This window comes from Gorilla gorilla, chromosome 13, assembly GCF_029281585.2.
Source record: "Gorilla gorilla gorilla isolate KB3781 chromosome 13, NHGRI_mGorGor1-v2.1_pri, whole genome shotgun sequence".
NCBI classification, from domain to species: domain Eukaryota; kingdom Metazoa; phylum Chordata; class Mammalia; order Primates; family Hominidae; genus Gorilla; species Gorilla gorilla.
In genome coordinates, this window is record NC_073237.2 from 48,670,001 (window position 1) to 48,696,942 (window position 26,942).

Genomic DNA, 26,942 nt, shown 5'->3' on the forward strand with positions numbered 1-26,942 from the left:
AGAACACTGAGTTAAAGGAATTTACTAAAGTACTATATGAATTAAATAGGCCACTGTTGAATGAAAGAACAGTAAAATTTATTTTGTCTATAATATTCAATTTATCATTTCAATACCTAATATATATATGTATTCCCTGTTTCTCCAACTACCTTGCAATTATTTATCTGTGTCTTTTTTCATCTTAACGAACTCTTTTTATCTTCACTGTGCCAGCCCAGCATACATGGGTATTTTTTACATGTTTGTTAAATTATATTTCTTTTTATTTCCATAGCTCCTGCAACAATGCTGAACGCAAGAATACCAAGAGAAATTAATGTTAACTCTTAAGCTATGTCAAAGGTTCTTGTTTTTAAATAAACAATATAAAAGTTCATTATTTTAGGAAATTTCAGGATACAAAAAAAATTTTCACAGATAAAGAGCCTTTAAAAGCACAAATTAATTGTAATTAAATTTTAATAAATAGGCCGGTCACAGTGGCTCACGCCTGTAATCCCAGCACTTTGGGAGGCTGAGGCAGGCAGATCACGAGGGCAGGAGATCGAGACCATCCTGGCTAAAACAGTGAAACCTCGTCTCTACTAAAAATACAAAAAATTAGCCGGGCGTGGTGGCACGTGCCTGTAATCCCAGCTACTCAGGAGGCTGAGGCAGGAGAATCCCTTGAACTCGGGAGGGCAACAGAGCGAGACTCTGTCTTAAAAAAGGAATAAATAAATAAACAAACAAATAAGGTTTTTTACTTTGTCACAGAAATGTTTGTGTAGACACTGACTGATCTGAAGGGTGATACTAAATGACAATATAATTCTGCAATGCATTCTTCTAAATTTTTAAGAAGTGAAAGTCATATGCTCTAAGTTCCTAACTGCTGACTCTCAATGAATTACAGTAAGAGCACTAAATAATGTATGCTATAATAAGAAGTGTTTTTACAATATAGTTCACATTATACAGTACAGAGGGCAATTTTTTTTATTTCAATAGGTTTTGGAGGAACAGGTGGGGTTTGGTTACATGAATAAATATTTTAGTGGTGATTTCCAAAATTCTGGTGCACCCATCACCCAAGCAGTGTACACTGTACCCAATGTGTAGTCTTTTATCCCTCGTCACCCCTCACCCTTTCCCCTGAGTCCCCAAAGTACAATGTATCATTCTTATGCCTTTGCATCCTCATAGCTTAGCTCCCACATATGAGTGAGAACATACCATGTTTGGTTTTCCATTCCTGAGTTACTTCACTTAGAATAATGGTCTCTAATTCAATCCAGGTTGCTACAAATGCCATTATTTCGTTCCTTTTTGTGGCTGAGTAGTATTCCATGGTATATAGATACCAATTTTCTTTATCCACTTGTTGATTGATGGGCATCTGAGCTGGTTCCCCACTTTTACAATTGCAAATTGTACTGCTATCAACATGCGTGTGCAAGTATCTTTTTTGTATAACGACATCTTTTCCTCTGAGTAGATACCTAGTAGTGAGATTGCTGGATCAAACTGCAGATTTACTTTTAGTTCTTTAATGAATCTCCACACTGTTTTCCATAGTGGTTGTACTAGTTTACATTCCCACAGTGTAAAGTGTTCCCTTTTCACTGCATCCATGCCAACATCTATTATTTTTTATTTTTTTTGATTATGGCCATTCTTGCAGGAGTGAGGCAGTAATGGCATCATGGTTTTGATTTACATTTCCCGATCTTAGTGATGTTGAGCACTTTTCCATCTGCTTATTGGCTATTTGCATATCTTTTGAGAATTGTCTATTCATGTCCTTAGCCTACTTTCTGATGACTTTTTTTTTTTTTTTTTTTTAAAGACAGCGTCTTGCTCTGTCACCCAGGCTGGAGTGCAATGATGAGATCTCGGCTCACTGCAACCTATGCCACCTGGGTTCAAGTGATTCTCTCACTTCAGCCTCCCGAGTAGCTGGGGTTACAGGTGCCCACCACCACACCCAGCTAATTTTTATATTTTTAGTAGAGACAGGGTTTCACCACGTTGACCAGACTGGTCTTGAAATCCTGACCTCAAGTGGTCCACCCACCTCAGCCTCCCAAAGTGCGGGGATTACAGGCGTGAGCCACCGCACCTGGCCTAATCAGATTGTTTTGTTCTTGCTGATTTGTTTGAGTTCTTTGTAGATTCTGGATATTAGTCCTTTGTCGGATGTATAGATTGTGAAGATTTTTCTCCCACTCTGTGGGTTGTCTATTAACTCTGCTGCTTATTTCTTTGGCTGTGCAGAAGCTTTTTAGTTTAATTATGCCCCCTCTATTTATCTTTGTTTTTGTTGCATTTCTTTTGGGTCAGAGTGCAATTAATTCTATATTAAATAAATGAAAAAACAAAAAAAATCCTCTAGTGATACAGTCGTAAAATTATTTATATAATAATACAGAAATAAGAGGAAAAAAGTCACTAAAGTTCCTCATGTATACTTGTCTAGACTGTTGTAAATGTTTGGCTTGTTACATTTAACAAATTCTTATGTTAAATACATTTGTTAATCACTTTCTTCCTATTTAATAAAATGTGTCTTTAATGAAAGAAGTGAACCCTATATTCTGAAATTACTTTTTGCAATAGAAGGGGAAAAAATGTACATCTAGGGCTAAAATCTTAAAAACAAATTCTAAAGAATTGTTTCGACCTGTAGTTCTAAATCTGTGGGCTGCAGATCTTGATGAGGTGGGGAAGGAAGGACATTGAAAAGTTATTGCAAGAGTTCCACTACTTTTAGCTGCAGTAACCATTGTGCATTTTCATCTTTATCTAGCCCTAACAAAATATATGTGTGAATAATAATGATATTGTGAGTAATCAAATTAAAAGTCCCTTGAAAACATTACATAAATCAACTGCTATTCAAAATACATCTATTATGTGGAAGAGAGAGCAATCTACAACATTTTTTCTTATTAAAATGAAGTCCTCATACTCAAAGATTGAGAAATATTCCTTTAACCAAAAAAGGTAATAATTAGTAATGTTTAAAATAATGTTAGTAATGAGTATAATAGTAGCAAAAATAATAATATTGTAATAATGAGTAATGTTAATAATAATGTTAATATTAATAATGAGTATTGTTAACTAAATTTAATTCCACCTCAGTTCTACACACTTGGTAACATTTTGTCAACCCTGACATCTCCATTTCCCTTGCCATATTCCCATTTCTTGTTCTTAGTATTTCTCCAATTTATTCCATTTTCTCTGTAGTCATGGCCATATCTAAGACGCACTCTTCTCTAGTCTTCCCCCTCTTCAATCCATTCTCCACAAAGTAGACAGAATAACTCATAACACACAACTAGGATCTCATCACACTGCCTGCTTTTATGCCTCAATAACTTTCTTCTAATCTAAGAATGGATTTTAAACTCCTTAAAACATGGCTCAAAAGTCCTACACATCTGGTCCCTACTTACTTTCACAGGAACATCTTTCACTATTTATATGCAACTTTCTTTATATGCAACTCCTTTTAAGTGACCCCAATATATCACAATCTTAAAGCATTCCCTCTGAGTAAAAATTATGCTTGTGTTCCAAACTGCTAATAATTTGAGAAACGTGAATGTGGACATCATTTTTCAAACTTTGGAGGCAAACATTATAGTAAGATGTTTGCTTCAAAGCAATGTTTTATCTAAAAATCACTGGGCAAAACAGCCCAGAAAACTACAAAAAAAAAAGTAGTGAGCGAATTTGTCTTACTGTAAAACATACAGATATACACTCATGAAAAACGCAGTATGATACTGGTACTAGAAGAGAGGTGGAAACTAATGGAGTAAACTGGAAATACAGGAAATAGATCGATCCATGAACTTAAACAATAATTTAATGTGTTATAAATGGCATATCTTAATCAGGGAAAAGATGGATTACAGAATTTAAAAATACTGGTGCAGGCCAGGCGTGGTGAATTATGCCTGTAATCCCAGCACTTCAGGTGGCCAAGGCTGGCAGATCACTTGAGGTCAGGAGTTGGAGACCAGCCTGGCCAACACAGAGAAACCCCGTCACTACTAAAAATACAAAAAATTAGCTGAATGTGGTGGCACGTGCCTGTAATCCCAGCTACTACGGAGGCTGAGGCACAATAACTTGAACCCGGGAGGCAGAGGTTGCAGTGAACTGAGACTGGCCACTGCACTCCAGCCTGGGCAACAGAGAGAGACTCTGCCCCGCCCACCCCCCCAAAAAAGCTACCTGGTCATCTGGCTGCAAAAATAGTTTAATCATTTATTCACTATTTACAGGAAAAATAATTCCAGATAAACTTAAGATTTAATGTATCAAAAGCATTCTACTAAAATATGAGCAATACTACCTTGAGGTAAGGCTAGCCTTTCTCAGTAACTTACCATAACAAAAAACAGAAATAAATGATTAATAATTTTAAACTATATAAAAATATCACAAGCAAAATTAAAACACAAGCTGCAAAATTATTTGCACTATGATAAAGTGTTAATATACATGATACACAAGGAGTTTTTATAATTCCATAAGACACAAACACACACCCCCAAATATGATCATAGTATGATCATTTGTAGAATATGAATGGGCTTATAACAAATGAAAAGATGTGCAACCTAACTACCAATCAAAGAATACAAATAAGTAATAATATAATGTCTTTTGCCTTTTACATTGATAAAGGTCAAAGAGATTATCAAAATTTTGTGTGCCAAAGGTGTTATGAGAAAACCAGAATGGTCAACACTGTTCATGAAAGAACAATGTAAAGAATACTGATAGTACTTTCTAAATGTAAAATATACAATCCCATTTCTCATGAATTTAGCCCAAGAAATAACTGCACAAGTATAAGATGATTTTATATACAAGCATATTAACTACAGTATGGCTGATTACAATATTGCTTAAAATGGCGAAAAAAATAAGAAAAAAATAAATACCCATCAAAAGGAAATTTGCTGAGTAAATTACAGTAGATATATACAGTGCAACTGGTATGTAACTAAATACAATTAATGATATAGATTTATTTTATTGATATTAAAAGATATTCATTATCCATTGAGTGGGGGTAAAAATAATTACAATGAAGCATGATTATATGATTCCCTCATGTAAAACTGTGTGTGTGTGATTATATTTGTATACATGTATGGGATACTTGTAGAGATCATCAAAATGTTAAGAATGGTTGGAGGTGACCCTTTGAATGATTTTTACTTTCTGTGCAGGTTTCCGTATTGTGTGAAGGTTTTACGCTGGGCATAAGCATTTTCACAGAAATAATAAAACTATTTTTAAAAGCACCATGCACTACCTTACTCACTACCTTACTCATTCATTAAACAGCTAGCTATAGAATAGCTCATATGTATAAGGGAATTGTGTTGGACAATGGAGAGAGGGGACGTGTAACACTGATTAAGAATCAATAACTCCCATTTATATTGTATTATTTATTATTATACAAATGCCCCCAAATAAGAACATCCAGAAACATATTCTGATTTAGACAAATGATACTTCTGTTATCATTTTAGACAAATGATACATTTGTACTGTAGATACCTTTGGCAGTCTGGTGGAACCTATGGCTCCCCTTCTCAGAATAATCATTTTAAATCCATAAATCAAGAGATGCGGGATTACAAAGGAAACTAATTTTTCTGTAATATAGTTTTCAAAATATTTTAAGTTTGATTATTAATTCATTAAGTACAAGACAGGATATTTAAAATATAGATAAAGATAGTTTTTTAGAAGACATAGCATAGTGAAAGTTTTTGCATAAACCAAATAAGAACATTGAACTTTTTGGGTGGTCTTCAACAAGGCATCACACATGTCATGTTGGACATCAAGTTTTTTAATATATTTAAAAGTGATAAAAGTCCTGATTTACAAATATAATATTTACTGCTACAAATATAATTAAAGCTTCGATAGTTCGTTTTACAACATAGTGGAGGGCTTCTCACAAAAAATACCAGAATTCTCCAAGGCTTTTAAATCCAAAATCTAGTGTGGTAAGTTTTTTTGTCCTAAAGTCAATGAGTTCATCTTTGGCTAGGTCAACATATTCAATGCAATTTGTATTGGAAAGGAAAGAACTATGAATCCATGGTTCAAATTTTATGCTATTTAGATAGAAGTAACTTCAGTAACTCTTTTGAAGGAGTTCTGAAGTCTTTCCAAGGGCTTAAGGCTGCTATTTCAAAGAAAATAACAGAGAATTTTGTATTTAGAGAATACTGAAAAGCGACATAAACAAAGAGTACACAGAACCTCACTTTGATGGATGAACAACTAAATGCAGAGTTGTCCTTTCACTTGGCCGGCTGCACTGCACCAGCATCCGTTGGTACAGGGGAGACTATGATGACTTGCCATGTAAGTGATGACTCTCATGATTACTGATTAGTTAAGATGAGCATAAACTACATGTGAGATAGCTGCAGTAACTGTATTACAATATAAAAATATCTGTGACTTCTATTAGCACCAAAGTCACTATGCTGCTAATATTATCATGGTCTATCGTTACCATTCATAATTGAAGGAGCTGTCAAAATTCTGTTAGCAGATAGTGAAACAAGATGTAATTTTTTTCTCATTCAAGTCCACAGACCGTTCCCCCGGCTCTGCTGAATTCTACCCATGGACCCTTTTGAGAAGAGGTCTATGAACCCCTGGTTAAGAGATCCCTTATTTAAGGAATATACTACCCAATCATAAATCTATATTCTTGACCCTCTCTCTCTGTCAACTTAAATTAACAAGAAAGCTACATCCCTGGACTACTTCAGTCAGAGAATGACAATATACTATCATGCTCTCAGTTTTACTGACAAGAAAAATACTTCTGCATCTTCTAAGAAATTGCATTTAAAGACAGAAACTGCAATGTTATTCAATATTTCTAATACAATAATCCATGTAATAAATTCCTTTTAAAGTTTAGTGACAGGAAAAGTTATTTCTCATATGTCTGGAGACATAAGAGAGCATCTCACTTCTGAAGAATAATAAGCAGTTCCATTTGCTTAAATTGCAGGTTTATTATGGACAGCATAGGGAGGTGAGACTGTACAAATAGATGAGAATCTGGTCATGAAGGGTGTTGTTTATCTAGCTAAAGTGTTAATTCATGCAATAAGAAACAAGGAACAATATTGCTGCTGATACTGCGGATAAAGATATGTGATACATCAAGCACTGCTTACATGCATTAACCGATTTAACCATCATTATAACCCCATGAAATGATATCATTATTATAACCATTTAAAATAATAAGTGAGGGGGAAAGAATAATTAAAATAATGTATCTATAGAATGACCCCATTATACTGAAATATCCAAAAAACAACTTGATATAAATACTAATTAAATACTAATATTCTCTAATAAGGAGATTACATGAGGTTTAAATTTACTTCCTTATATACTTTTATATGTTTTAGAATATTCTACAATATACTGATGCTACTTCTTTATTATTTCAATAACCCTCGTCCAAATGATCACTTTGCTAAATGAAGGAAGGCTGGGAGACAGGGAGAAAGGGTGGGTCAGTCTAAGAGTGGACTCGTGGATACCCACTAGCAGGTTAGTAACACATGTAAAAAATGAGCTAAGACCACAGCAATGGGGCTGGGATAAAAAAATAACCCAATAAGAAATGTAGAATATGGAGAATAAGAGTAAGAATAAAAGTATGTTACAGTGACTGCTAGATTTCTATTTTAGATACTATTTGGCAGATGGTCATGTCAATTACAAAGACAGTTTTCAGAAGGAAGTTTTGGGCCTAGGAAAATGGGTAAAAATTTGAATATGCTGAATTTTAGGGTTTTTTTTTAGGAAACTCATAGGAAGCTAAGTATACAAGCTTTCAGTTCAAGAATGAGGTCTAGGTTACAGATAATATTTGGGAGCCATCAGCACATAGATGGTAAATAAAGCCCTGGCTATACATGGGACTGCTCGGGACAACAAGGAATAAAAACATAGCTAAGTGGCTGGGCGCAGTGGCTCACCCCTAGAATGCTAGCACTTTGGGAGACCGAGGTGGGTGCACTGCCTAACCTCAGGAGTTCAAGACCAGCCTGGGCAACATGGAGAAACCCCTTCTCTACTAAAAATAAAAAAAATTTTTTTAATGGCTAAGAAAAGACCCATAGCCAAAGTCCTACTCCAAGAAAGGAAGGGAAGGGAAGGGAAGGGAGGGGAGGGGAGGGGAGGGGAGCGGAGGGGAGGGAAGGGAAGGGAAGGGAAGGGAAGGGAAGGGAAGGGAAGGGAAGGGAAGGGAAGGGAAGGGAAGAGAAGGGAAGGGAAGGGAAGGGAAGGGAAGGGGGAGGGGAGGGGAGGGAAGGGGAAGGGGAAGGGGAAGGGGAAGGGCAAGAAAGGACAGGAAGGAAGGAAGGAAGGAAGGAAGGGAGGGAGGGAGGGAGGGAGGGAAAGAAAAGAAAAGAGAAAAGAAAAAGAGCCCATAGGGCACATACACACTGAACAGAAAGGCCCAAGGACATGAAAAGAGGAGAAACAGGAGTAATATCATGGGCATCAAAAGAATCTGGAAGAAGGAAGTGATCAGCAATGTCAAATACCAAAGGCAGGACAGTGGTCTTTAACTGTCCTCACTAATGTACTCTGTAATTTTTTTTAACTATGTATGCTGTGGTAGGAAGAATAACGACCTCGCTAAAGATGTCCACATCCTAATCCCTGGAACCTGTGACTGTGTTATGTTACACAACAAGAGAGAATTAAGGGTGTAGATGGAATGAAGTTTGCTAATCAGTGGACTTTAAAATACAAAGATTATCTTGGATTATTCAAGTAGACCCAACATAATTACAAGAGTCCTTTAAAGTGGTACACAGAAGAGGAGGTCAGAGTCAGAGAGAGATTTGCAGATGTGATGTTGCTGGCTTTGAAGATGGAATAAACAGCTGTAAACTAAGGAAAGCAGATGGCTTCTAAAAGCTGCAGAAAGAATCAGATTCACCCTTACAGCCTCCAGAAGGAATACAGCCCTGCCAACACCTTGATTTTGGCCCAATAAGACCTATTTCAGACATCCGATCTCCAGAAATATCCGATAATAAATTCGTGTGGTCTTTAGCAACAGATTGTGACAATTTGTTAGCCCAATAACAGGAACCTGATATGTATGCCCTCACACATTTTTAAGTTTACATCTAAAAAAACTTCCGTCATGTATTTTTAACCAGTTGTAAAGCATATCATTCCTGGTATGCTGTAAATTTTGGCATTTTTTAAAAAAACTGACACATCCCTCCTTTAAATATAACCAGTAGAAACCAGGTGCAGTGGCTCACACCTGTAATCCTAGTACTTTGTGAGGCCAAGGCAAAAGGATTGCTTGAGGCCGGGAGTTTGAGACTAGTCTGGACAACACAGTAAGACTCCCATCTCTACAAAAAACAAACCTTAGAAATCAGCTGAGTGTGGTAGCACACATCTGTAGTCCTAGATACTCAGGAGGCTCAGGCAGGAGGATCCCTTGGGCCCAGAAATTTGAAGCTGCAGTGAGCTATGATTGCACCACTGTACTCCAGCCTGGGTGACAGAGACAGAGAGCCCTTATCTCAAAAAATATAAAATAAAATAAAAATAAATGTAACTAAGAGAATCTAAATGCCAGGAAGAGTTGGCCCTTACCATAATACATTTTAAAAATACATGAACAAGCTCTTCCTTAACAATCAGAAATTCTGCCTCATTTGTTTTCTCCAATATCTCATATTTCCATTGCCCTTCTGCTACTTAATTTATTGCAATATGGAACTTACTATCCTATCATAATTTTCTAAAATAAAAATATATATATATATAAAAATTAAAATTGAAGCCAAGCATGGTGGTATACACCTATAATCCCAGCTACACAGGAGGCTGAGGCAGGAGGATCCCTTGAGCCCAGGAGTTCGAGGACACCTTATTTTCAAGCTAACAAATTTCATGAATGTTGGCAAAAAACACAAGACTCCTGGGTGAGAGACAAGGGGCTTTAACACTCATGGCACAGGAGACAGCAGGAGCTTCATATGCACTACAGTTCCTCTTGCTCCCCAAGTCCCATGGAGGTGACACAGAGTAACCTAGGCTAATGCTGTGCATGTAATGGGTTTGTGTCATAGCTGAGGAATCCAGAACTTAGGAAGCCCAAATCTTTTATAATAGGCTGAAAACAAACCTGCTCGATCTTTTCCCCAAGGGAAACATTATTTTCATTATACTGGAAAGTAAACAAATGTGTCCTCCGCTCTGGAGGGAGGTACTGTCTTTATTTTCCAAGGCTGTTTGCTACATAAACTTCCCTGAAAAAATAGCTAATAAATAAATAAATAAGAAGGCTGTCAGTGCCTCTGCTCACAAAATATGCAAAAACACAAGACCTATGGAGAATTTTCTCCCAACAATTATAACTATACTCTTGCATATACTTTCAAGTTCCTTGCTGCTCTTTCTTTCCATTGTATTTACCTGGCAAACCCCCACCCTGATTAAATAAAAACCTCCTATGCCCTGACACCCAAGCAGCTGATCATCTGAAGAACTTAATCTCCCACTCACCTGAATGACTATTTCTCACTTTCTCCGCTTCTCAAATAACCAATATCTTCTCACCTTCCTCCATCTCAATTGATAGTCTTGCTTATTTCACTAAATAGTAGCAAGCAGAAAATAATTTTTACATACATCTACTACCAAATCTACCAACCTACCTGCAACTGTACCCATATACTCTGCCTTCCCTCCTGTTACAATGCCTGAACTGTTTGTGCCAACCTTCCTCCCCACTTTTGTGCATTGGATCCCATCCCTTTCATCAACTCAGAGACTTTACATCTGCCAATTGTGCCTTCCCTCATGTATCAAGATTTTTTTTTCTTTCATTCATTGAATCATTCCCCTTACCACACAAACACATTGAATTACCCCTCATCTTAAAACAAAAACCTCCCTTGACCCCTAAATATTGCTCCTGCTCCAACTCAATGTACCTGCTTGCCTTTCATAAAAACTGTCTTTAACAGAACTCACTTTCTCTTTAACAGACTGCAGTCGGACTTTGTCTCAACTACTCCATCAAAACAGTCCCTTCAAGGTCATCAGTTATCTCCATCTTGCCAAATTTGGAGTGTTTCTTCAATTCTCATCATATTCACCTTAGCAGCAGCATTCCACATGATTAATTACACTCCTACTTGTAAAACACTTTATTTGGCTTAAAGGTTACCATCAGGGTTCACCAACTAGCTCAATGGCTATTCTTCAGAATCCTTTGCTATATCCTTCTCATTTCCTAACCTCTAAATGTTGAAAGGTCCACAAATCCTCAGAGCTCTTCTAGCTATACTTACTCCCCAAAGCAGTTATGTCCCACCCCAGCCAAAATCTGGGTGGAATGCAGGCTTCACTATTTTTAAAAAGCTCCACAGGTAATTCTAATGTACAACCAGGGTTAAAATCACTACCCTACATGACTTCATCCAATAGCATGACTTTAAATAACACTTATACTGAGAGCACTTACAATTTTATCTGTCTTGACATTTTTCTCAAATTCAGATATCCAGCCACCTCCTTGACACTTACGAGTCTAATATATTTCTCAGACATAACATGTCAAAAAAACTCTTCATTTTCTCTTCCTACTTGTTCCTTCTCTAATCTCCCCATTTCAGTAACTCTTGCTTCAATTTACCATTTACACAAGACAAAAGCCTTGAAGCCATTCTTGATTCCTATCTTTCTTTCACACCTCACATTCAACATACATCAGCAAACCCTATCAGCTCTATCTTCAAAATATTTCCAGACTCTAGCCAATAACCAAGTCCAATGATGTTATACTATTCCAAGCTACCATTGTTCCTCATCTTAGAACACTGCACCCTTACTATCTACACCTTTAACTACTGATAGAAGTCAGAGATAATCCTTTAAAAGGTTAAATCAGATCTTGTCATTCTTCCACTCAAAACTTTCCGATGGTATCCCATCTCATCCTGAATAAAATCTAAAGTTCTTACCGTAGTTTATAAGGATTTGCATAATGTGAGTGCAGGTGTTAACCCTGCCCTTGCTATCTCTCTGACATCATCTTCCACCTTTCTCCCACTATTAACTCTGGTTCAGCCACTTGGGCCTCCTTGCCATTCCTAAAAATATCAAGCACACTCCTTTGTTAGGGTTTCTGCACTTCAATTTCCTCTGCTTAGAATGTCCTTTCCCCAACTACCACCGCTTCCCCTCAGATATTTGCATGGCTCATTTTTTCAAGCAAAACACAGGCTTACAACCCAAGAATTCCAAGCCTTTGAGTACCTACTCGAAGGAAATAAAAACATACGTCCAGCAAAATACATGTATATGAATATTCACATCAGATTTATTCATAATACTCTAAAGCAGAAACAACTCTAATGCCCATCAATAAGTTAATGAATGAACAAACTTTGGTATAACCATAGAATGAAATATTACTCAGCAACGAAAAAGAACAAACTACAGTCACAGGTAATACAGGTGAATCTCAAAAACATGATGCTAAGTAGAAGAATCCAGATATATAAGAATATATATTGTATGGGTAGTAAGAAATTTGGCCTCACCTAAGGAGAAGTCTGGCCATTTTCCCAGCTCCTGGGAGATAACCTCTAAAACCGTGGCATTTCTGGAGTGATTAGAGTGTTTCTTGTATTCGTGGTGGCCCCAGACCACACCTGATAGTTTGTAATGATATGACTCATGTTGAGCATCTGATAGTTTATGCTAACTCTGGATAAGGGCTGGCCATGCCTGAAACACCAACCATATGATTAGCAAGTTGGGGCTTTGAATCATATGATATCACCCCAATCTTCAAGAAGAGGAAAAGAACTAGATATTGAGGTCAACAATGTGGAGCGTGATCCATTCAATCATGCTTATATAATGAAGCTTCAATTAAGAACTCTGGACATCAAAACTCCAGTGAGCTTCCTGGGTTGGTCATACTCCATGCATATTATCATACATCAATATTGGGAAGGTAACACATCCTGAGGACAACAGAAGCTTCGCATTTGGAGCCATCCCAGACTTCACCCTGTGTGTCTCTTCCTTTGGCTGATTCTAATTTGTTTCCTTCTGTTATAATAACACTGTAATCCTAAATATAACAGTTTCCTGAGTTTTATGAGTTGTTCTAGAAAACTGTCCAACCTGAAGGAATCCATGTGGACCACGAATTTGTAGCCAGCTAGCCTGAAGTGAGGGTGGCCCTGGGGACCCCTGAATTTGTGGTGTCAGAAGTGAGGACAGCCTTTGGGAACTGTTCCCTCCACCTGTGCAGTTCAGCTACACTCCTTTGCACTGTATGACTCCATTTTTATAAAATTTATGAAATTCTTGAACAGAAAAAACTAAAGGGACAGAGAAGACACCAGTGGTTGCCTTAGACCAGGTAGGAGCAGGGGTGACTGACTCCAAAACAGGTGAAAAGAATGTGCTATACATTTTCTTGTATATACTCTAGTGTATACATTTTTCACAACTAGTCAAATTTTGCAGTCAAATAAGCACATTTTATTGCATGTAAATTGTATCACAATACATTTGGCTTAAAAGAAAAAGTCCTATGTCTGATATTACTGAGAATGTTGTTCATTCTATCACTTGATATCCCTTTTTATTAAGAGTTGCAGAACAGTTTCCTATCTACTCTTAGCCTAAGGAACATTTGTATTTTTTCCTAAATTGTGATTTTTCTTCAATAACATAATTGGCAACTGAATCCTCAGACCAAAATGTGAACACAAGTGTGTAGGCCATCATAGTTGACTTTTTCAATGTCATATCTGGCTTGAATTTGCTCCTTTTCCTGCTTAGGTTTTAATGAATATTATGTTGTATTTTGCAAATACCTATAAGCTGCCATATTTTTTCTGGAAAAGGAGGTAAAAATTTTTTCTAAATATATCTGTAATATTTTAGTACAGATTTGAAGGAAAATTTTTTTTGTTCTTTTACAAAAACCTGAAAAGATAACTATGTTGCTTTGTTAGACAGTATCTGGATATCCAACTTAGCTTTCTTAAAAAAAAAAAAAAAAAAAAAGCTTCAGGCTCTTAGAAGTTGCCCAGAAATTACCCATAAACTACAAAATGTGTTCAAGCCTCATCCATGCTTCCTAAAATTATTTTGATTTTGTATATTATTTTAGATCTGCATTATAAAATATATTCTATAAAAGACATGAAAGTAAGATTTTGCATAGTTGTGAACACTTTCAAGGATGAATTATCCATTTGAAAATTGCTCTTAAAAATTGATAGGCAAATAAAATTTCAATTTAAAATACAAAATATCTGTTCACTGTAAAACTCTTTTGACTTTTCTACATGCTTATACTTTTTCATAAAATGTTTGAAAAAATATGGCAAAATGTGAAAGTGATAATATAAGAAATCAAAAAATTTGTAAAAATCTGTAAGTTAAATTGTGGCTCCCCAAAATAGAGACTAGCAGCTGAAGCACCAGAAATGATACTCAGTCAGATTGTGCTTGTTTCTGTTCCAGATATGAGTGAAGTTATATAAATAACAAAATCCCATACACAAAAAAATTTTTTTAAATAACAAAATAAAAATAACAAAATAATAAAATCCCCTAAGTCTCTTCTCAAACTTTACTGTGCATATTAGTCACTTGAGGATCTTGTTAAAATGCACATTAGGTCTGGAGTGGAGTCTGAGATTATGCATTTGTATCACATTCCCAGTTGATGCCAATGCTCTTGGTCCATGGACCACACTTGGAGTAGCAAGATTCTTTTTATAATTTTTTTAAGATTCAATAAAGCCTCAGCACTTTTAAATATATGCCAATAGCTGCTTATCAATACCAGTATCTTTTCTTACCACTTTGAACTTCCTTAGTATGAAACCTCAATGTTGAGTTGAACACAACCTAGGCTTAGTTTGCTTGAAAGGGTCGCTATGACCTCTAGAAAGTTAACTCAAAGTACGCAATAAAAAAAAGTTCTGAGTTGTACTAGCAGGGGTATATTTGGGTCATCTATCTTCTACATAATTAAGACGTAATTACAGAGGAAATGTGTGACAAAATGTGTTAACATTCTACTTATGTCCATCTACTCCTGTGTTTGTTCAGAGATATTTCAAAGCAAATCAGCACATTTGTTTCTATCTTGAGAATTTTAGTCTGGACCAGTCATATCAAAAAGTTCAGCTATCTAAAGAATTCTTTAGTCCATTCCCATAATGATTGATATCCTAACCCTTCAGTGGAAGTAACATTCTCCCCTGTTTGAGGTAAATGATCTCTTGCAGGCACACCATTTGGAAACCGAGAAGAGGTAATTTATCTCAAGTGGGCAAACACTATAATGAAAGCAAGAAGGCTGCCACCTGTCCAGTATTTACAGAGGCAACATGAAAACTGGGGTCTTTGCCCACTGCCTATAAGTTCATCATCAAAGTTTAGGAAGGTAGCTGGGGCAGCCACCTTTAGCACTTTCTATGCATTGAATTCAAGCTATCGTTATTGAACCTCCTGCTTCATGAAAAGGTAAAAAGTAATATGCGGGTCCCATTAAGACATCAGTGCACAAGAAAGAAATAAAACAATGAATATTTACAGGACATTTACAAACACTAGGCAGGTTACATTTCTTCTTAATGTAAAGAAAAGCTAGGAAATTTTATTAGCCAAATTTTACAGATTAGGATACTGAGGCTGAAACGAGATTAAGTAATTTGCCCAATAACACACAAATAGTAAGCAAGGGTACCCAGATTCAAATCTAGAGTCCAAGTTCTTAACCAATACTTTAATGTATATCCAACACGTTTTACAGTAAATTTTCTTTCCTAATTAATAGTATGCATATAATTCAGAACTTACTCTAAATAGATAAAAACCTACTCTTTAAAAAGACTGAATGTTTTTTACCTTAGAACAAAGATAATATGAAAAGCCATACAGTTATTATTAAAAGCTTAGTACTGGCATACATGCACCACAGTTTTCCTGGGGCTAAGAAGAAAAGGGGTCAGTGATGCTATTAATTTGTAATCCCAATATTTAAAATGGCTTAAATTTTTAGCAAGTTCTCAAAAACAAAAAACAAGAAGTACAAAAAGATAAAAACATACTTCTGCCTCATAACAAACATCTTTCACTTCTGTCATTTCAATTTCCTACTTGGCTAAAATAATTAAGATACTGCTCATAATTTAACATGATTCAAAGGACAATGAGTCAATTACAAATCAAAGCTAAACTGATATTCCTGCTACCTGTCCTATGATGAAAATATCCTACTATGAATCAGTTAAATTATGCAATATACAAATAATTAAATATTACTCAGAAATTAAAAATCATTCTCTAAAAGAATATTAATAGATATGGAAAAACCCTCAAAAAGTAAAGCTTTTTAAAAAATGAAGTTATGACACTGTATCATAAGCAAAGTACAGTGTCACTTCTGTGAGTTTTCTTGCAAAAGATGCACAAGCTGAATCTAATCATGAGGAAACATCAGACAAATCAAAACTAAGGGATATTCTACAAATAACTAGCCTGCAATCTTCAAGAATGCCAAGATCATGGGCAAGAAAAGACTGAGGAACTCTTCCATACTGGAGACTAAAAAACACATGACTAAATGCAACACATAATTCTAAACTAGATCCTTCTGCTATATAAAGAACATAGTCGGGACAACTAGGGAAAGTTTAATGGGATCTGAATGACAGTAATGTATCCATGTTGATTTCCTGATGTTGACAGTTGCATTCTGGTTATAAAGGAGAATAACTAGAATGCAACTGTGAAATACACACTAAAATATGCAGTCTTTGAAATGCATACTAAAACAAGAGGGAGTGACACAGCATCATACTATCAACCTGCTCTCAAACTGTTCAGCCAAAAGAAAAGTTCTTTGTTATGTACTTGCCACTTTTCTGTAAGTTTTATGTTATATCAAATTTTAAATGAAGATATAAACCTATGTACTCTATGATATTATCAATATCACTTGTTAGTCTATTAGTGGATGGATAGGAGGAAAGGAGGAAGGCTGGAGGGAGGGAGGGAGGGAGAGGAAATACATTGGAAGAACATATTCAAATGTTAACAGTAACTATTCCTAATACACAGCAATGAAAAAGAATGAAATCATATCCTTTGCAGCAACATGGATGCAGCTGGAGGCCACTGTATTAGTCTGTTTTCACACTGCTGATAAAGACATACCCGAGACTGGGCAATTTACAAAAGAAAGAGGTTTATTGGACTTACAGTTCCACATGGCTGGGGAAGCCTCACAATCATGGTGGAAGATGAAAGGCATATCTCACATGGCAGTGGCAAGAGAGAAAATGAGACTCAAGCAAAACAGGTTTCCCCTTATCAAACTATCAAACTTTGTGAGACTTATTCACTACCACGAGAAAAGTAAGAGGGAAACTAACCCCATGATTCAATTATCTCCCACTGGGTCCCTCCCACAACACATGGGAAATATGGGAGTACAATTCAGAGATTTGGGTGGGGACCCAGCCAATCCATATCATTCCACCCTGACTCCCTCCCACATCTCATGTCCTCACATTTCAAAATCAATCATGCCTTCCCAACCGTCCCCCAAAGTCTTAACTCATTTCGGCATTAACTCAAAAGTCCACAGTCCAAAGTCTCATCTGAGACAAGGCAAGTCCCTTCCACCTATGAGCCTGTAAAATCAAAAGCAAGTTAGTTACTTCCTAGACACAGTGGAGGTACAGGCATTGGGTAAATACAGCCATTCCAAATGGGAGGAATTGGCCAAAACAAAGGGGCTACAGGCCCCATGCAAGTCCAAAATCCAGCAGGGCAGTGAAACGTTAAAGCTCCAAAATGATCTCCTTTGACTCCAGGTCTCATATCCAGGTCACGCTGATGCAAGAAGTGGGTTCCCATGGTCTTGGGCAGCTCCACCCCTGTGGCTTTGCAAGGTACAGCCTTCCTCCAGCTGTTTTCAAGGGCTGGCATTGAGTGTCTGTGGCTTTTCCAAGTGAACAGTGCGAGCTGTCAGTGGATCTACCATTCTGGGGTCTGGAGGATGGTGGCCCTCTTCTCACAGCTCCACTAGGCAGATGCCCCAGTAGGGACTCTGTGTGGGGGCTCCTACCCTACATTTCCCTTCCACACCACCCTAGCAGAGGTTCTCTATAAGAGCCCCACCCCTGGAGCAAACTTCTGCCTGGGCATCCTGGCATTTCCATACATCTTCTGAAATCTAGGCAGAGGTTCCCAAACCCTGATTCTTGACTTCTGTTCACTCGTAGGCTCAACACCATGTGGAAGTTGCCAAGGCTTGGGGCTTGCACCTCTGAAGCCATGGACCAAGCTCTACATTGGCCCCTTTCAGCCCCACAGCTGGAGCAGCTGGGACGCAGGGCATCAAGCCCCTAGGCTGACCACAGCACGGGGGACCCTGGGACTGGACAATGAAACCATTTTCTCCTAAGACTCCGGGCCTGTGATGGGAAGGGCTTCCGTGAAGACCTCTGACGTGACCTGGAGACATTTCCCCATTGTCTTGGGGATTCAGCTAATTGTTACTTATGCAAATTTCTGCAGCCCACTTGAATTTCTCCTCAGAAAATTGGTTTTTCTGTCTATCACATTGTCAGGCTGCACATTCTCTGAACTTTTACGCTCTGCTTCTCTTATAAAACTAAATGCCTTTAACAGTACCCAAGTCACCTCTTTTGCTGCTTAGAAATTTCTTCCACCAGATACCTTAAATCATCTCCCTCAAGTTCAAAGTTCCACACATCTCTAGGGCAGGGGCAAAACACCACCAGTCTATTTGCTAAAACATAACAAGAGTCACCTCTGCTCCAATACCCTACAAGTTCCTCATCTCCATCTGAGACCACCTCAGCCTGGACCTTATTGTCCATATATCTATCAGACTTTCAGGCAAAGCCATTCAGTAAGTCTCTAAGAAGTTCCAAATTTTCCCACATTTTCGTGTCTTCTTCTGAGCCCTCCAAACTGTTTCAACCTCTGCCTGTTACCCAGTTCCAAAGTCGCTTAAACATTTTCAGGTATCTTTCCACATTTTCAGGTATCTTTTCAGCAACGCCCCATCTACTGGTACCAATTTACTGTATTAGTCCATTTTCACACTGCTGATAAAGACATACCCGAGACTGAGCAATTTACAAAAGAAAGAGGTTTATTGGATTTATAGTTCCACATGGCTGAGGAGACCTCACAATTACAGTGGAAGGTGAAAGGCACATCTCACATGGCGGCAGAAAGAAAGAGAAAGAGAATGAAGCAGAATGTGTTTCCCCTTATCAAACCATCAGATCTTGTTAAGACCTATTCACTGCCATGAGAACAGTATGTGGGAAACCACCCCCATGATTAAATTATCTCCCACCAGGTCTCTCCCACAATATGCCGGAATTATGGGAGTACAGTTCAGGATGAGATTTGGGTGGGGACATAGAGCCAAACCATTATTAGCCATTATCCTAAGCAAATTAACACAGGAACAGAAAAGCAAATACCGCATGTTTTTACTTATAAGTGGGAGCTAAGCATTGGGTATACATGGACAAAAAGATGGGAACAGACACTGGGGACTACTAGAGCAGGGAGTGAAAGAGGTGGGTAAGGGCTGAAAAACTACCTATTAGGTGCTATGCTCACTACCTGGGTGACAGATCATTCGTACCCCAAACCTCAGCATCACACAATATACCCACGTAACAAATTTGCACATGTATTCCCTGATCTAAAATAAAAGTTGAAATTATTAAAAAAGAAAAAATAACAGTAACCATTCTTGTGTGAGCTGATAGAAAAAATTTTTTGTTTCTGTTATTTTTATTCTTTTCTGATTCATTTTTTTCAAGTTTTCTGAATTGGCCAGTTTTCCTTTGTAATGGTAGGGTGGGGCAGTAGATGTGGAGGTAATAAATGATATTTGCTTTTTAGAAAGTAAATCCTCTCTATGTTGAGTTTGTTGATTAGTGGATCCATCTACAAAATATCCCTTCTCTGTTGCCACCTTCTAGCTAGCCAGCCAGGAATAACCATGTGATTCAGGTTCAAGTCAATGAAACAAGAGAAAACTGCTGGGTAAGCTTATGGGAAAGCTTTTGCCTTCCTGACATAAAGGAATATATTCAGCAGCCACATCTCTTCACATCTGTAACAGCTTTCTAGAGACATAATTAAACATCATACAGTTTGCCCATTTAAAGTATACAAATCAATGTTTTTTAGTATACTCACAGAGTTGTACAACTATAACCACAACCAATTTTAAAACATTTTTATCAACCCCAAAAGAAACTCTATATCCATTAGCAGTCACTTCCCATACTCCCTTAACCCTCACTCCAGCCTTGGGCAATCACTAATCTACTTTCTATCTCTAGATGTGTCTACTCTGGACATTTCAAATAAATGGAATCATGCAATATGTGATCTTTTGTCACCATCCTCTTTCACTGCGTAATATCTTCAGGGATCATTCACATTATAGCATGTAGCAGTACTTTATTCCTTTTTATGAACTAATAATATTTCATCATTTAGATATCTATCCATTAATCAGTTGACAGACATCTGGGTTTTCTTTTCACTTTTTGACTCACGCGTACTGATGCTATCAACATTTGCAAATGTATCCAATTCACAAACACTTGAATTGGTTTGTGTTTGTATGAATGTATGTTTTCCTTTCTCTTTCTCTTGGATACATTCCTAGGAGTGAATTGCTAGCTCATATGATAACTCTATGCTTAACTTTTTAATGAACTTCCAGACTCTTTTCCAAAGCATCTGTATCCTTTTCATTCCTACCAACAATGTATGAATGCCTTCACATTTTGCCCTTCCCTTTTCCTTCTTGCAAAAACACAGTCCTGATGCCTGAAAGTAGAGTAGCCAGCTTAAAACTAAGACGCACAAACATGAACACGTTAAGGATAGCAGAGAAGAAAGAACCAGTCTAGATTTCTACTTACCTCTAGACCTCCTATTATTTGGGAGGAAAAATTCCTATTTGATTAAGGTATTTTAAGTAGGGTCATCCAATAATTACAAAGAAGGCAAACCTCTTTCAAACATACAATGTCATCCTATTCAGAGAATAAACTTCTCCTTGATCTTTATATACTAATTTATAACAGAACCATCTTTTCAAAATTTATAGCTACATATAATATTTAAATTACCTTGAAATTCTAAGATAAACCAATGTATTTTCATTTGACCTTATTTTTTACAAAATTTATTTATTATTCTGTTAATGCAATATATATTAATAATGACCAATATATGAACTAAGCAAAGTAAGCAAACCAGTAATCAAAGACTCTTCTAAGCACTTTAAAAATGTATTCATTTAGTCTTCTAAATAACTCTATGAGATAGGTAAAACTACTTTCCCCATTTTATAAATAAACAAATTGATGCACACAGGATTTAAATAACTTGCCCAAGGTCACACAGCCAGTGTCAGAACCAGTATTCAAAGTCAGGCAGAATTCCTGCTTAACCCTAAAGTATTGCCTCCCCTGTAGAGCAGCTTAGCAATTTTAGGATACAAGATTAATAATTAGTAGCCTGAAAATGTATAAAGGGGTGTGTGTGTGTATGCGCATGTGTGCTCATTTATGTTATACTCTACATTCACAGTGAGATGAGTAATAAGGTGACAACTATTTTTTTACCACCCACCAAATGCCAGGTATTATACACAATGCTCAAAAAGTATTATCTCACTAAATCCTCGTAACATCCAGGAGGAAGATAACATCTTCATTTATAGGCAAAGAATCTGAGACCCAGTAAAGTTAAATAACGTGCCCAGTTTCACACAACTGATAACTAGATAACTGATAACTACATTTGGATACAAAATCAAATCCGCTTTGTTTAAAGCTAATGCTCTCTCTACCATACAATAATGTTTACCTGTTTACGTTATTCATATGCTAAATTGGAAACTCCACATGACTATATAAGCTCTTATGGTTTTATATTTATTACTGTCATTATTATCTCTTCATAACTACTCATACACTTTAACTTTCTGAAAATATGTTCCCATCCTTTCTGCCAAAATACCTGAAATTTCTACTACAAAAATATAAATTAAAATGAAAACACATGACCCTGGAAAAATATTACATAAACAAACCCCTCAACATGTTTGAAGAAATTATTCTAAAAGCTCAGATGGTCAAGTTATATCCAGAGAGGGTCCACACGGATAATTTTGTGTCAGTCCATTAATATTCCATTATCTACCTGTACGGACCATATTCCTTCCAATATTCCTCATGACTGTGATACATCAATAATTCTCTTGCTTTAATTAACAATCACTTACTCTTCTCAAAGTCGTGTTTCTCAGCCAACAAACACTTAAAACTTACCCTAAAAAAAAGTTTTCCTGAACTTGCTATTTCCTCTAGCTGTAAGAGGCACAGCCAGATCTAATATCAAAGGCACCTCTGCTCCTAGACTTAGGCAAGCATGTAAAAACACCACCTTCTACTTGATAAATCTTACCTATGCATATCTTTATCAGGGTCTTAATTATTGTGTCAATATTTTAACATTGAAAGTGTTGTAAGGGGCCACTTTTGGAATGTGCTCAGAGGAAATTACTTCCTAGTTTTATAAAACCTCTGTAATTTGACCCCATGCCAATGATACATCTCTCTTCCGATATGAATAATGGAAAATATCCTTTATTAATCACTATCTATAAGCCAGGTCTGCTAGGCACGGATTTTCAATCTCATCCTTTTAATGTCTGTTCCTTCCATTCTATGTTTATTCCCACAACTGCATCTCTGCTTAACCATGCCCTTCATCTGAATGCCATCTCTCCTCTCTAACTTGCCATCATTCTAAGTCTAGCTAAATCACAAGTTCCTCCCTGAAGTCTTCCCTATACTCATAAGCCCACACTGAGCAGCATCTTCTGTAGATTCTTGTAACATTAAAAACCTGTATCTCTTCATCTCACCCTTAATTACGTTCTGCTTGAAGTCGCTCATGAGTTGTCATTCTTGTTCTCTAACAACTGTGCGTATTAGCGTCAGACCAATTCACACATTTTTATTTTATCTCCTAGAATATATACATAACACAGTGACAAGAAAAAATACATTAAATAAATTAATAACATAAACAAGAAGATAGCTTAAGAAACCAATCTACTTTTAAGTGTCATACTTACAAAGAATATTAGTAATATAAATCACCTTTTTCTTTTTTTATATATATACTTTAAGTTCTGGGGTACATGTGCACAATGTGCAGGTTTGTTATATAGGTATATATGTGCCGCGTTGGTTTGCTGCACCCATCAATTCATCATTTACATTAGGTATTTCTCCTAATGCTAACCCTCTCCCAGCCCACACCCCCGACAAGCCCTGGTGTGTGATGTTCTCCTCCCTGTGTCCGTGTGTTCTCACTGTTCAACTCCCACTTATGAGTGAGAACATGCGCTGTTTGGTTTTTTGTCCTTGTGATAGTTTGCTGAGAATGATGGTTTCCAGCTTCATCCATGACCCTGCAAAGGACATGAACTCATCCTTTTTGTGGCTGCATAGTATTCCATGGTGTGCATATGCCACATTTTCTTTATCCAGTCTATTATTGATGGACATTAGGGTCGGTTCCAAGTCTTTGCTATGGTGAATAGTGCCGCAGTAAACATATGTGTGCATGTGTCTTTATAGTAGCATGATTTACAATCCTTTCAGTATATACCAGTAAGTGGAACTGCTTGGGTCAAATGGTATTTCTAGTTCTAGATCCTTGAGGAATTGCCACACTGTCTTCTACAATGGTTGAATTTACACTCCCACCAACAGTGTAACAGCATACCTATTTCTCCACATCCTCTCCAGCATCTGTTGTTTCCTGACTTTTTCATGATCGCCATTCTAACTGGTGTGCGATGGTAACTCATTGTGGTTTTGATTCACATTTCTCTGATGACCAGTGATGATGAGCATTTTTGCATGTTTGTTGGTTGCATAACTGTCTTCTTTTGAGAAGTGTCTGTTCATAGCCTTTGCCCACTTTTTGATGGGGTTGTTTTTTTCTTGTAAATTTGTTTAAGTTCTTTGTAGATTCTGGATATTAGCCCTTTGTCAGATGGATAAATTGCAAAAATTTTCTCCCATTCGGTAGGTTGCCTGTTCACTCTCATGATAGTTTCTTCTGCTGTGCAGAAGCTCCTCGGTTTAATTAGATTCCATTTGTCTATTTTAGCTTTTGTTGCCATTGCTTTTGGTGTTATAGTCATGAAGTCTTTGCCCATGCCAATGTCCTGAATGGTATTGCCCAGGTTTTCTTCTAGGGTTTTTATGGTTTTAGGTCTTACATTTAAGTCTTTAGTCCATCTTGAGTTAATTTTTGTATAAGGTGTAAGGAAGGGATCCAGTTTCAGCTTTCTACATATGACTAGCCAGTTCTCCCAGCACATTTATTAAATAGGGAATGCTTTCCCCATTGCTTGTTTTTGTCAGGCTTGTCAAAGCCCAGATGGTTGTAGATGTGTGGTGTTATTTCTGAGGCCTCTGTTCTGTTGCACTGGTCTATATATCTGTTTTGGTACAAGTACCACGGTGTTTTGATTACTGTTTTGAAGTCAGGCAGCCTGAAGCCTCCAGCTTTGCTCTTTTTGCTTAGGATTGTCTTGGCTATGTGGGCTCTTCTTGGTTCCGTATGAAATTTAAAGTAGTTTTTTCCAATTCTGTGAAGAAAGTCAGTGGCAGCTTGATGAGGATAGCACTGAATCTATAAATTATTTTGGGCAGTATGGCCATTTTCACGATATTGATTCTTCCCATCCATGAGCATGGAATGTTCTGCCATTTGTGTCCTCTTTTATTTCGTTGAGCAGTGGTTTGTAGTTCTCCTTGAAGAGGTCCTTCACATCCCTTGTAAGTTGGATTCCTAGGTATTTTATTCTCTTCGTAGCAACTGGAAGTGCATGGGAGATCACTCATGATTTGGCTCTCTGTTGGACTGTTACTGGTGTATAGGAATGCCTGTGATTTTTGCACATTGATTTTGTATCCTGAGACTTTGATGAAGTTGCTTATCAGCTTAAGGAGATTTTGCGCTGAGACGATGGGGTTTTCTAAATATACAATCATCTCACCTGCCAACAGAGACCATTTGATTTCCTCTTTTCCTAACTGAATACCCTTTCTTTATCTTGCCTGATTGTCCTGGCCAGAACTTCCAATACTGCGTTGAATAGGAGTTGTGAGAGAGGGCATCCTTGTCTTGTGCTGGTTTTCAAAGGGAATGCTTCCAGTTTTTGCCCATTCAGTATGATATTGTCTGTGGGTTTGTCATAAATAGCTCTTATCATTATGAGATACGTTCCATCAATACCTAGTTTATTGAGAGTTTTTAGCATGAAGGGCTGTTGAATTTTGTCGAAGGCCTTTTCTGCATCCATTGAGATAATCATGTGGTTTTTGTGGTTGGTTCTGTTTCTGTGATGGATTATGTTTATTAAAACCAGCCTTGCATTTTTGATGTGCTGCCGGATTCAGTTTGCCAGTATTTTATTCAGGATTTTTGCATCAATGTTCATCAGGGATACTAGCCTAAAATTCTCTTTTTTTGTTGCATTTCTGCCAGGCTTTGGTATCAGGATGATGCTGGCCTCATAAAAGGAGTTAGGTAGGATGCTCTTTTTCTATTGATTGGGATAGTTTCAGAAGGAATGGTACCAGCTCCTCTTTGTACCTCTGGTAGAATTCGGCTGTGAATACATCTGGTCCTGGGCTTTTTTTGGTGGGTAGGCTATTAATTATTGCCTCAATTTCAGAACCTGTTATTGGTCTATTCAGAGATTCGACTTCTTCCTGGTTTAGTCTTGGGAGGGTGTATGTGTCCAGGAATTTATCCATTTCTTCTAGATTTTCTAGTTTATTTGTGTAGAGGTGTTTATAGCATTCTCTGATGGTAGTCTGTATTTGTATGGGATCAGTGGTGATATCCCCACTGTCATTTTTTTATTGCGTCTATTTGATTCTTCTCTCTTTTCTTATTAGTCTTGCTAGCGGTCTATTTTGTTGATCTTTTAAAAAAAAACAGCTCCTGGATTCACTGATTTTTTTGAAGGGTTTTTTTGTGTCTCTATCTCCTTCAGTTCTGCTCTGATCATAGTTATTTCTTGTCTTCTGCTAGCCTTTGAATCTGTGTGCTCTTGCTTCTCTAGTTCTTTTAATTGTGATGTTAGGGCATTGATTTTGATCTTTCCTGCTTTCTCTTGTGGGCATTTAGTACTATAAATTCCCCTCTACACACTGCTTTAAATGTGTCCCAGAGATTCTGGTATGTTGTGTCTTTGCTCTCATTGGTTTCAAAGAACATCTTTATTTCTGCCTTCATTTTGTTATTTACCCAGTAGTCATTCAGGAGCAGGTTGTTCAGTTTCCATGTAGTTGAGCGGTTTTGAGTAAGTTTCTTAATCATGAGTGCTAGTTTGATTGCACTGTGGTCTGAGAGACAGTTTGTTGTGATTTCTGTTCTTTTACTTTTGCTGAGGAGTGTTTTATTTCCAATTATGTGGTCAATTTTAGAATAAGTGCGATGTGGTGCTGAGAACAATGTATACTCCTTTGATTTGGGGTGGAGAGTTCTGTAGATGTCTATTACGTCCGCTTGGTCCAGAGCTCAGTTCAAGTCCTGCCTATCCCTGTTAATTTTCTGTCTCGTTGATCTGTCTAATGTTGACAGTGGCGTGTTAAAGTCTCCCATTATTATTGTGTGGGAGTCTAAGTCTCTTTGTAGGTCTCTAAGAACTTGCTTTATGAATCTGGGTGCTC

At 37.2% G+C, this 26,942-nt stretch overlaps 1 protein-coding gene across 4 annotated transcripts in view; it reads right to left on the reverse strand.

Moving 5' to 3' along the window:
• Positions 1 to 26,942, reverse strand: part of CCDC171 (coiled-coil domain containing 171) — a 422,806-nt gene that overhangs the window by 193,757 nt on the left and 202,107 nt on the right. The window lies entirely within an intron of this gene.